At 34.5% G+C, this 12,820-nt stretch overlaps 2 pseudogenes; both read left to right on the top strand.

The window, feature by feature from the left end:
• On the top strand, positions 1-1,251 carry LOC133676779 (acidic endochitinase-like; annotated as a pseudogene).
• A 5,699-nt stretch (positions 1,252-6,950) lies between these two features.
• Positions 6,951-10,212, top strand: LOC133677506 (uncharacterized; annotated as a pseudogene).
• Positions 10,213-12,820: the final 2,608 nt, after the last annotated feature.

Below are 12,820 nucleotides of genomic sequence, written 5' to 3'. Positions count from 1 at the left end.
CAGAATTCTTCTGTACTTTCAATGAGAACGGCAACGATTTCTTTCCCACAAACCACGGTGATCAGACTTTTTCTACTAAAACAACTAGACACGCATGGTCCTCCGAAGCTATAAATTTGTACCGTCCCCACATTGTTGATACACAGAACAAGCTTGAGATCCAAGATGGCTTGCCAAGCAAAAGCTATCACCCTTCTTCTATCCATCTTAGCTGTCTCCTTATGCAAACCCTCAAATGGTGCAGGCATCGCCATCTATTAGGGTCCAAAATGGCAATGAAGGCAGCTTAGCTGATACTTGTAACTCAGGAAACTATCAATTTGTGAACGTAGCTTTCCTATCTAGTTTCGGCAATGGCCAATCTCCAGTGCTGAACCTAGCAGGCCATTGTGACCCCAACGCCGGTACTTGCACCGGCATAAGCAATGACATTACATCTTGTCAAAATCAAGGAATCAAAGTGCTACTTTCCATTGGAGGTGGTGCAGGTGGCTACGTACTCACTTTCATCAGCCGACGATGCAGGGCAAGTTGCAAACTATATTTGGAATAACTTCCTTGGTGGTCAGTCCAGCTCACGTCCGCTAGGCGATGCCATCTTAGATGGGGTTGATTTTGACATCGAGTCAGGTTCAGGCCAGTTCTGGGATGATCTTGCTAGGGCACTTGATGGCTTTAGCCAACAAAGGAAGGTATGCTTAGCTGCAGCTCCACAATGCATCTTCCCTGATGCTAATCTAGACACTGCAATCCAAACTGGCCTATTTGATTACGTGTGGGTTCAATTCTATAACAATCCTTCATGTCAATACGTAAATGATGCTACCGGTCTCTTAAGTGCATGGAACCAATGGACCACAGTTCAATCCAATCAAATATTCCTGGGACTACCTGCTGCTCCCGAGGCAGCCCCCAGTGGTGGATTCATCCCTGCTGATGTGCTCATTTATCAGGTCCTTCCATCTATCAAGGGTTCACGAAAGTATGGAGGTGTTATGCTCTGGAGCAAGCAGTATAACAATGGGTATAATGCAGCTATAAAGGGCAGTGTCTAGATTTTTTTCAGCCCTGCTCTTCCCCATGCTGTGTGCTCCTGATTCCTGAATAAATTTGATATATATATATGCCACAGCATGTTTGTTCTAAAGAGTGTATGCGGCGATCAAAATATTATGTTTACTTAAATTTCAAGCTAAATAAAACGAACTTATAGTTCCCTGACAAGGAAAATATAATCAATTTACCAGTGAATTCCTTATAGTGTTTTTTCTTTTTTTTTTCTTTTTCATCAAGCTCAACAAAAGTCTTGTGGCTGTGGAGTAACTTTATGCCTTCTAAGAGTCTTCAAAACTCAACTGGGGTGTCTAAATTTTTCCACTCGATCCATGAATGCAAATCCCTTGATATATTAATTTGCTGACATTTTCAAAGGCAAAATGTGAAAGAAAGAAAAGTTGCCAAACAAATAATATTCAATCAATGAGACTAAGGTTAACAGAAATAAAACCCGTTTTAATGGGGGATCGATGAACAAGAAATAGAAATGTAATAAACAGCTGGGGTGTCATGCATGACGGGAAGAGATAGTAGTTCATATGCTTTTAAAAAATTATGTATGTATTAAATTTTATTAGTTATGAAAGCTTTAGTCATTTCAACAATAATTTTAATATTGTCGGATTTAGTTATAAAAATAGATAAATGGTTAATTTTAACAATGAATTTTTTAAAACAAAAGACATATATCCATCCAATATTTAATTTATATTTTTGAGATAAAAAGATGAATCGTGAATATATTCTCCTATTTTTATCAATAATTAGTAAGTAAATAATAGACTTTAAAAAATTATTATTATCTTATGTCAATTATATACATAGCTTAATTAGTATTTTTTATTATTTTCTTATATTATAACTATCCATTGATTAGCTTTTAATAAATAAATTTAGTATTTCTCTTGTATTAAGGCCATGGATTGTGTGTAAAGTATAAGCCATTTGTCCTGAAAACTGTTTTAAAGGCCCAAACCCAACTGAAAACATTTTCCAGTAATCCTATCTCAAGCATGGAAGGCAAGGGCAGTAAAACGCAGTAGTAATTAAGAAAAAAAAATAAATGTTCCATTTGTTTTCTGAATAATTATAAGATTTTTCTCAAAACCCTACATTTTTCACACTACACAGCCAACAACTAAGAGAAATATTTTATTTGCTTTCTGTAACCATAATTTCGACAATATCGCAGCCCATGCAGCTTGAGATAGAAAGTTTACTTGATGCAGAAGCTCAACTCCAACTACGAAAAGAACAATGATTTCGTATGAAGAAAACAAACTGGTCATAAAATTTCAAATTTGAAACCCAATATGAGATTTTGGTAACAAATTTTTATGACAATTTGACTCTTTTTTTTTTTTTTTGGCATTGATGCTCGATCTCAAGGGTTGAGATCATACAAAAAAATATCTAATTAATTTGGATATGAATTAAGGTCTTCCCTTATGAAAAAGAAAAGTATAATATATAGTGAAACTAATCTACAATACTCTATTTTTGATAATATATGGTGATAGTGTGTATGATTATATAAGATCAACTTGCTTCAAACTTCCAAATTTGCTAGCAATCATTAGTTATTGGTGAGTATGGAATATGGATTCAGCCTATAATTTAGTCCTTAAGCTTGAATAAAGTTAATATTAACCTTAATTCGATTGGATAACCATTAATCACAGTAAGGAAAAACAACAAATTAATTAACTTTGTGAGATTAAGGTGTTTGCCTCTGCTAAGTAGAGGCGAGCAAAAAAATAGAAAAACCGATTAAATCAAGAAAACCGGAAAAAAAATAGCCGAACAAACCGAACCGAAAAAAAAACCAATTAAAATTTTGAAAAAACCAGCCGATTCGGTTCGGTTTCGGTTTTATAAGCAAAAAACTGAAAAAACCAAATCGAACCGAAACTAAAAAAAACGGAGCCAAAACCAGTTTGAACCGGTTTTTTCCCTAAAAAACCAAACCGAAACAGGACGGTTTGAGCCGGTTTCGGTTCGGTTTCGGTTTTTAAAAAAAAATCAGTTTGGTTACTTTTTTTGATAAAAACCGAACCGAACCGAAAATGATCATCCTTACTGCTAAGACAGTGCCGAATAAGGTGAAGAATTTCAATTAGATGGGAGATCAAGGGAATGAAAATTTGTCTTCCCTTATTTTCTATATATAATCCAACTCCATAATTATAGATAATGTTCTCATCATCATCCAAGTTATCAAACAAGGTAGTTTAATTGATCTCAACAACTTCTTAGTTAGCCAATCAATATGAGAGACTCTGAGTTCTTTCAGCTTCCAAGCCCACAATGCTACTCTAACAACATACAAGGGCATGACTATTTATATTTTGAACCAGCTATGAATGTTGATATACACCATTTTGAGTCCTCTCCTCCTCTCGCAACAACTGATTTCACTTCTAATGAGTTTATTGGAATCTACAACAATCTACAAACATACACAGGAATGACAATACGAAATCAGAGGAATCCTAGCAGCCTGCAGAAGCACTACTGCCCACAGCACCCTAGAAGCCAGTCTATTTCTATTCTGCAATCTTCATATATATATATAGACACACACACACACACACACACACACACGGTTAACAGGTTATTAATTAGTTAGTTATAACCGTTAAAGTTAGTTGAGAAAGTTACGTTCGAATATGTGTATATATTCATTCATTCAATCTGTAAAGTATAATAAGAATGTGGAGGAAATAAACTCTGCATGCAGATAATCTAGTTAGAATAAAAACTCTTGTTTTTCTTTCAAGAATTCATTCTCCTCTTCTGTTGAATCTTCATCTGTATGTTTTACATTCCTCACGTAGGAATTCTACATGGTATCAAAGCTAAATTCCAAGCTGTGAAATTCAAAGTTTTTTTTGCTCTTTGAACCTCTTCTTCATCGTAAACAGAAAGATTCAAATTCTTTAAGGTTTTACAATCCTTTCTTCATCATCTTCTTGATCTCTTCAAAGACTTCAAAATGTCTGATCATCTTGAAGGAAATGCTTCTACAGCACACAATGAATCATTCAACACCACTACTGTGAATCTATCTGATGATTCCTCATTCTGCTACTACCTGCACCCTTCTGATAACCCTGGTGCACTTCTTGTCTTTGAAATTTTCACGAGCGAAAATTACATTGCATGGAGTAGATCCATGACAATTGCCCTAACAGTGAAAAATAAGATTTCTTTCATTGATGGTTCTTTAATGCAGCCAATCACCAACAATCAATCACTTTGTGTGGCATGGCTAAGATCAAATAATCTGGTCATGTCATGGCTGATGAATTCTATTGCCAAAGACATTCGCAACAGTCTTCTTTACTTCACATCAGCCTTCGATATTGGGGAATTGAGAGTTAGATATCTGAGAAATGATGGACCAAGAGTTTTCAGTTTGGAGAAATCTTTAAGTTCTATTTCTCAGAACTCAAAAACTGTTACAGATTACTTTAGCAAATTCAAGGCCCTATGGGATGAATATATTAGTTTTCGTCCAATACCAAACTGCAAATGTGGAAATCTTGATTCATGTTCTTGTAACATTCTAAAGCACCTAACAGATCAACAACAATCAGATTATGTGATGAAATTTCTTGTAGGACTTCATGATTCCTTCTCTGCAGTCAGAAGCCAATTGCTACTTCAAACTCCCTTGCCATCTATAGGGAAAGTGTTTTTCTTTGCTTCTGCAAGAAGAAAGTCAGAGGTCCCTAACGAATATGGTAGGAATTTCCATTAACTCATAAGTCATGGCTGTTGGACAATATCACAATCCAAATCACAGGTCAGGTTCAACATATGTTACACGTTTTTCTAAACAAAAAGGAAAATCTGAGGCAACTTGTTCCTACTGTGGATATCCAGGACACCTAGTTGATAAATGTTTTCAGATCATTGGATATCCTCCTAGATGGAAGGGGCCAAAAGGAAAAAGATTTGTTGCCATGCCACATGCAAATAGAAATTATCAAACACTACCCATTGCACATAATATTGTTGCTTCAGAACAAAAACAAGAACCTCTCAACATTGTTTTCTCTCAAGAACAAATGCAGAATCTACTCACCCTTGCAGATAACATTTCCAACTCAAAGCTATATAACACTGCTAAGGAACAAGTATCTGTATCAGGTATATCATTTTCTTGTTATACAAATTCTTCACCTCAGAACAATTTTCCTTGGATTCTTAATATAGAGGCAACAGATCACATGATCTGTAGCCCCATTCTTTTTTAGTCCATTATTCTACCTAAAATACAAAACCAAGTTCATCTGTCAAATGGCCAAAAGGTGCCTATTGCCTTTACATGGACGGTTAAATTCTCTCCCGATATCATTTTAAAAAATTCTCTTTATGTACCTTCTTTCAATATTAATCTTATCTTTGTTTCAAGATTAACTGCTGATAACACTATTGGCTTGTTTTTTCTTCACACAAAATGTTTTCTGCAGAATCTAAGCAAATGGAGGACGATTGGGCTTGCTGAAGCTGAATCTGGTCTATATCATAATCACAAACCTTCTGACCAGTCTACAGAATGCTCACCTCCTAGATCATTAATCAAATCTTGTATTGTTGCCACTGACCTTTGGTATTTACGTTTAGGCCACATTCCTATTTCCAAAATCCATCTTCTTAATAAAATTGATCCTTCAGTAACTTCTACAGGTAAATCCATTTGTGACATTTGCCCCTTAGTTAAACAAAAATGGCTGCCCTTTCCCCTGTCTATGCATACATCTACACGGGTTTTTCAATTAATTCACATTGACATTTGGGGACCCTTCTCTGTTACCTCATATTCTGGTTATCAATTTTTTCTCACAATTGTTGATGATTACAGTAGATTCTCTTGGTTATTTTTAATGAAATCCAAGTCTGAAACTAGAGGTCTTCTTAACAACTTTCTAATATATGTTCATACTCAATTCAACACCAGAATTCAGACTATCCGAACAGACAATGGACAAGAGTTTAATATGCCTACTTTTTATCAAGACCATGGCATCATCCATCAAACAATTTGTGTTGAAACACCCGAACAAAATGGAAGAGTTGAAAGGAAACATCAACATCTACTAAATGTAGCTAGATCCCTCATGTTTCAATCCAAACTCCCCTTAACTTACTGGACCAATTGCATCCTCACATCAACTCACATAATTAACCGCACTACCTCACTTATTCTACAACATCAAACACCATATCAACTTCTTTTTAATAAACCACCCACTTATAATTACTTCAAAGTATTCGGTTGCTTATGTTATGCCAGCACACTCATACACAATAGAGGAAAATTTCAACCACGAGCCACCAAATGCATTTTTTTAGGATATCCCCCCCCCCACATTAAAGGGTACAAACTGCTTAACTTAACAACATGCAAGACTTTCGTGTCTCGCAATGCCATTTTTCATTAATCCACATTCTCATCAATACCAAACACAGTTCACATACCCCTTGTCTTTCCTGATTTTCCTCAATTTTTTGATTCCTTCACTTGCAAACCATCCCAGTCCACCCCACACCATTATGTTCTTCCAGCAACCTTGTCTTTCCAAACTTCTGCTCCTCCAACTCCTACCTTGCCTCAGGATGATGTTTCCCAACTTAGAAGGTCTGCAAGAACTAAACATCCACCTTATTACTTACAACAATATTATTATAGAAATATGGCTCAGGTTACTTCAGCAAACCCAAGCTCTTCAAATTGCTTCATTCTTGGTACGCCATACTCACTCTTCTCTTTCTTATCTACTTCCAAATTATCTTTACAACACCGAGCTTTAACTTCTTCTGTTTCTTTAGTTTTTGAACCAAAAACTTACAAATAAACCAGCTCTATTCCTCATTAGCAACAAGCGATGACTAATGAAATTATAGCTCTTGAACAAAACCACACTTGGGATTTAGTACTTCTGCCTCATAACAAATCTGTCATTGGATGTAAATGGGTATACAAAGTCAAATTCCAAGCTGATGGCAAGGTTGAACGCTACAAGACCAGATTGGTAGCTAAGGGCTACACACAACAAGAGGGAATTGATTTCTTTGACACTTATTCCCATGTGGCCAAGATGACAACCGTTAGAGTTTTTCTCATCATTGCTGCTGTCAACAATTGGCATTTACACTAACTTGATGTAGACAATGCCTTCTTGTATGGTGACTTATTTAAGGAAGTATATATGCAGTTGCCCCATGGTTACTCCACTCCTCATGATCCTCGCGTCTATAAACTCAAAATATATGGCCTAAAACAAGCTTTCAGACAATGGTTCTCTAAGCTGTCTGCCTCTCTATTATCATTCGGATTTCCACAAGCAAAATCAGATTCTAGCCTCTCCATTAGAAAAACTACCAGCAGCTTCATTGCAGTATTAATCTATATTGATGATGTCATCATCACTTCCGACACCCTTACAGCAATTAACCAAGTTAAACAGTTCCTTCACACGACTTTCCCTATAAAAGATTTGGGAAAGCTCAAGTATTTTCTAGGCATTGAGGTTGCTCGATCTAAAACAGGCATTGTTCTTTGTCAGCGCAAATATGCCTTAGATATCCTAACCGATAGTGGATTCTCTAGAGCTAAACTAGTCAGCTTTCTTACGGAATCCATATTAAAACTCAATGCCTATGATACTAGCCCTATTATGTATGACCTTACATCTTATTGTCGTTTAATTGGCAGACTTCTCTATCTCACAATCACACGCCCAGACATATCCTATGCCATCCAAACTCTCAGCCAATTCATGTCCAACCCTCATACAACGCATATGCAAGCTGCAGAAAGAGTCCTTCACTATCTTAAAGCAACACTAGGTCAAGGATTACTTCTCAAAGTTGATTCGACATTCCATTTAAAAGCATACTCTAACAGTGATTGCGTTGATACTAGGCGCAGTGTCACTTGATACTTGGTGTTTCTTAAAGATTCACTCATCTCCTAGAAATCAAAGAAACAACCAACTGTCAGTCGATCCTCAGCAGAAGCTGAATATTGAGCCTTGCCAACTACATCATGTGAACTTCAATGGCTGGTTTATTTATTGGCCGATTTTCATATTCAACACTCCCAACCTGCCATGTTGTATACTGACAGCAAACCTGCTTCCGATATTACCTATAATCCGGTTCATCATGAACACTCTAAACATATACAACTTGACTGCCATCTTATACGTGAAAAATTACAGGAGGGATTGCTTAACATCATTCATATCCCTTCCAGATATCAGCTCGCAAACGCACTCACAAAACCACTCAGTTGTCTCACCCTTACTCCTATCCTTAGCAAGATGGGAATGGTAAATATCCATTCTCATCTTAAGGGGGGATATTAGAATCTATAACAATCTACAAACATGCACAGGAATGACAATACGAAATCAAAGGAATCCCAGCAGCCTGTAAAAGCACTACTACCCACAGCATCCTAGAAGCCATTCTATTTCTATTCTGCAGTCTTCATATATATATATATATATATAATTACGGTTAACAGGTTATTAATTAGTTAATTATAACCGTTAAAGTTAATAAAGAAAGTTACGTTCGAATATGTGTATATATTCATTCATTCAATCTGTAAAGTATAATAAGAATGTGGAGGAAATAAACTCTGCATGAAAATAATCTAGTCAGAAAACAACTCTTATTTTTCTTTCAAGAATTCATTCTCCTCTTCTGTTGAATCTTCATATGCATGTTTTACATTCCTCACGTAGGTATTCCACAGAGTTGGTAGATTTTCCTGTTGATTCTGATTTAATGAATATTGATGAGTATTCACCGCTTGATTTTGAGGAGTTTGAGCTCATTTGGAGGGACCAAAATGGGTACTTGTCAAAAGGGCTCGAGGAAAGTTGTTCTTTTCAACCATATTATAGCGAAGGAAAGGTGACCGAAAAATGCAGCCCTAGACCATCCACTATTTGGAGTGCTGGTGCAATATCAATATCAACCATGGATGCTTCTTTGATCCAGCAACCGCTAACCTTGCCAACAGGAGACATGGAGATCGATAATCAACTTAGTGTGCATCATCTAGTCAAGGCTTACAAAGAAGCCATGGAGAACAAAGAGGCAGAACTTGCAGAAGTGATCACGAGAAGGATTAGTAAGAAAGTTGGTCCAACGGGGGAGATAGAGGAGCGCCTTTTGTATTACTCATTTCAACCCTTGACAAGGAAACAGATTATCTTACGCAAGAATCTGCTAAGAACTTTGATAGGGCTTTGGAGGCATTCTATAAGATTTTCCCCGATGGGATGATTTCTCATTTCACAGCTAACTCGGTCATTCTTGAGGCCAAGCCTCGTGATGCTGAGGCTCTACACATAATAGACTTTGATGTGGGAGAAGGGATGCAGTGGTCTTCAATGATCATGGCTCTTGGTCGAAAACAAAAGGAGCTACAAGCACAACAATACTATGTTCATATTCCACACTACACGACCCTAAAAATCACAGCAATCAAGTGGAAAGACGAGGGTTCTGGTCATCATGTACCTTCATGGAGAAAGTTCGAGGAGACAAAAAGGAGGCTACATGATTGTGCAAACCCCTTTGGTTTAATATTGGAAGTGGAAGAGGTGGAGCTACGAGATTTGGCGAGGAAAAGATAAAGGGAAAGAGAAAATGTGGAGAAAGGAGAGAATGGCTGGCCTTTAATTGTATGTGGGCTCTTTCCAAAATGGGGAGAAAGAGGAGTAGAAGGCATGTATTGGACTTCGTTAGGACGGCAAAGGAAATATTAGCCAGTATTTCTGTCTATAGCAATCCTAGTAATGGAGGTTTATTAACATTTGGTGATGGAGGAGCATGGGAATTATTCAAAGACTGCCCTGGTTTTGGATTTTTCTTTGAAAATTGTATGGAACATTATCAAGCCTTGTTGGAATACAAGAGTGGGAGGAAATAGAACAATGTTGTGATTTTAAGACAGGATTTAGGCTTGAAGGGTTGCGGCTAAGCAATGAGAGTTTATTGGAAGCAAAAGAAATGGTGAGAGAAGGAGAGGCCCCATATGCAGTGAGGATTGAAGGAAAGAATTACAATGAGATGGTCTTGGAATTTAGAGGAACTCAATTGATCAAGTTCTCTGCCTGGAAGTCATGATGTACTTTAGTTTCTTTTCACATTTTTCATTTTAAGTAGCTTTTTTCACTCATTATTCATTTGATTAATTCGTGAGTATCAATGTAATATACATAATTTATTATTTTGATAGAGTATTATTGATTACCAACAAAGTTGTAATCCATTCCTTTTTAAACCGATTTTCTTAGCTCTAATGCCCTTATAACCCATCACTATAAATCAAATTTTTATGGATTCAGCACCCTTCATCATCCCATGACATGCCATAAACTATATGGGAAGAAAAGAATCATGCTTGCTTTTTCAAAAAATACGTGAATGATGAAAAGATATTTAGAAGTGTGGTAACGATTATTTTTTAAAAAACTTTTCGTTCAAAAATATATTAAAATAATATTTTATTATTATTTTTTAAAATTATTTTTTATATTATCATATTAAAATAATTTAAAAACACCAAAAATTATTTATAAAAAAAACTCAAATCTGGTTGAAATTTCAGTGTTAACGCAGCTCTAAACATGTCAAAATCAAAACAGTGTGCGTTTGTGTCATGGGCCTAGCGTAGCGGTGTAAACGCAGCCCTCTTTGTCGCTTCTACGCGTTCCTGGGCTATCAAAAGTTGAAAACTTGCTCCGTCAAGGTCAACGCTAAGGCCGCTGACTTTATAACGATGCGGACGATGATAAGATTATTAAACAAGGAAGAGGAAGTTTCTGTCTAGCATCCAAGCAATCACTTATTTATTTACCTTTTAAATATATCAAATTAAAGAATATCAGCTCAATTATGATATCACTAATCATGATTAATTAGCAGAGCTTCAGCTTCCAGATTAGTCAAAATGTTATACACTACTTTTCACTAATCATGATTTTAATTATCACCATATCTTTATTTATTTTGCTTTTTATTAGTTTTTATATTAGTAACTTTTGTTTATTTGTTACTAATTGAAATAAAAAAACACATAAAGGAATTATATTTACTTAATTGGCAATATAATTTCTACTCCTGCTACGAAGGGGACCATTGGCCACTCGAAGAAGCATCATTGAAATTGCTCGTGATCATGGCTATCAGGTCTTCTTCAATTTTTTTTTCATACTTGCTTTAACCCATTGAAACTCGTTACTCCAATCATCATCGATATTTTCTATTGATATAGTATAAAATTTATCTACATGTTATAGTTTCTGTTAAAAAAATAATATAAATTATATTTTGAATTTCATCTAAAATTTTAAATTTTATATAAGATGATTATTTGACATGATATCAAAGTTTTGATGATCAAACGGTCACGAGTTCGAATCTTATCATCCTCATTTATTTAATAAATATTAAAAACAAGTTAATGTGGATCTGTATAAATTTTAAGTTTAAAAAGCTTTTAGTTGAAGATGTATATTAGAAAAATATAAATTATTTGTATTTTAAAAAATCACTTAAAAATTTAAAAACTAATTATGATATATCATATTTAGAGGAATTATATGCGTTTTGTACAAGTAAGTTATTTATGACAAAATAGAAAAACCTGTTTCAGCTGTCTTTTTGTTAGAAATCTTGGGAAAACGACTATTAAGTCCTCCAATTACAATCCTACATCATTGAGCCCTCAAGTAGTAATTTTTATCAATTGAGTTCTTAAAGTATGCACTATTCTCAATTATAGCCTTATATCTAAAGCTTCAAGAAAAACAATGTCAAAGTGAATCGTCTTTTTTTATTGCATAAAACATATATGTTGACAGAATTCGGTAACGAGATATGAATGAAGGGATATAATCGAGAAACCTGAAGATTTTCAGGGTCCAAATGTGGAAATTTGGGACTTTATTCAGAGATGATTAATTGTTTGGAGAAACATAAATGCAATCTCATCTTTCCAAGTTGCATTATCATTATTATATATGTTGATGTTTCTTTTAATTTGCATTCTCTTGTATATATATAAAATGTTGTTATTTTAATATTTTATATTTTCATTTCAAACTTTATTTTTTTTATTTTAATCCTTATATGTTAAAAAATAAATAAATAAAATTGTTGAATAATATTTCGACGAGAGAAATTGTTAAATAACTGCATTCCGATCACTAAAAAAAACGAAATATCTTGGTGATAATAAGTTTTTTTTAAAGCAAATCCAATGGAAATGGTGCCATACTTTAATCATGTTTTAAAAAAAATAAACAAAAATTCTTAAAGCAAACATGCTTAAAAAGTTTTATTTATTTATTTAATTATTGCTTTTAGATATTAGAAATCGTTAAAAGGTTTGAATATAGATTTATTAAGATATTAAAGATGTTTTACAAATTAACATGTCTTTTTTAAGGGAAAAAAAAAGGCTAGAGAGGACAACCTTAAAAAAAAAACATTAATCAACCAAAAGCCCGTGATTTTTGTTTTTGAATCTCAGTGCCCGGCTTTTTAAAAAAAAAAAAACTGTTGATTAATTTTTTTTATTTGAGATTTTAATTATTACCATATCTCTTATTTATTTATCTATTTATTTTTCTTTTTATTAGTTTTTTATTTAAATTTTAATTAATATCCTCTCACTTGTTTTTTAAAATTTTTAGTTAATCTTTTATAACATAATAATTATTTTTTTAAT

This window comes from Populus nigra, chromosome 17 (assembly GCF_951802175.1).
Source record: "Populus nigra chromosome 17, ddPopNigr1.1, whole genome shotgun sequence".
Lineage (NCBI taxonomy): Eukaryota > Viridiplantae > Streptophyta > Magnoliopsida > Malpighiales > Salicaceae > Populus > Populus nigra.
This window is presented reverse-complemented; position numbering and strand designations above follow the sequence as displayed.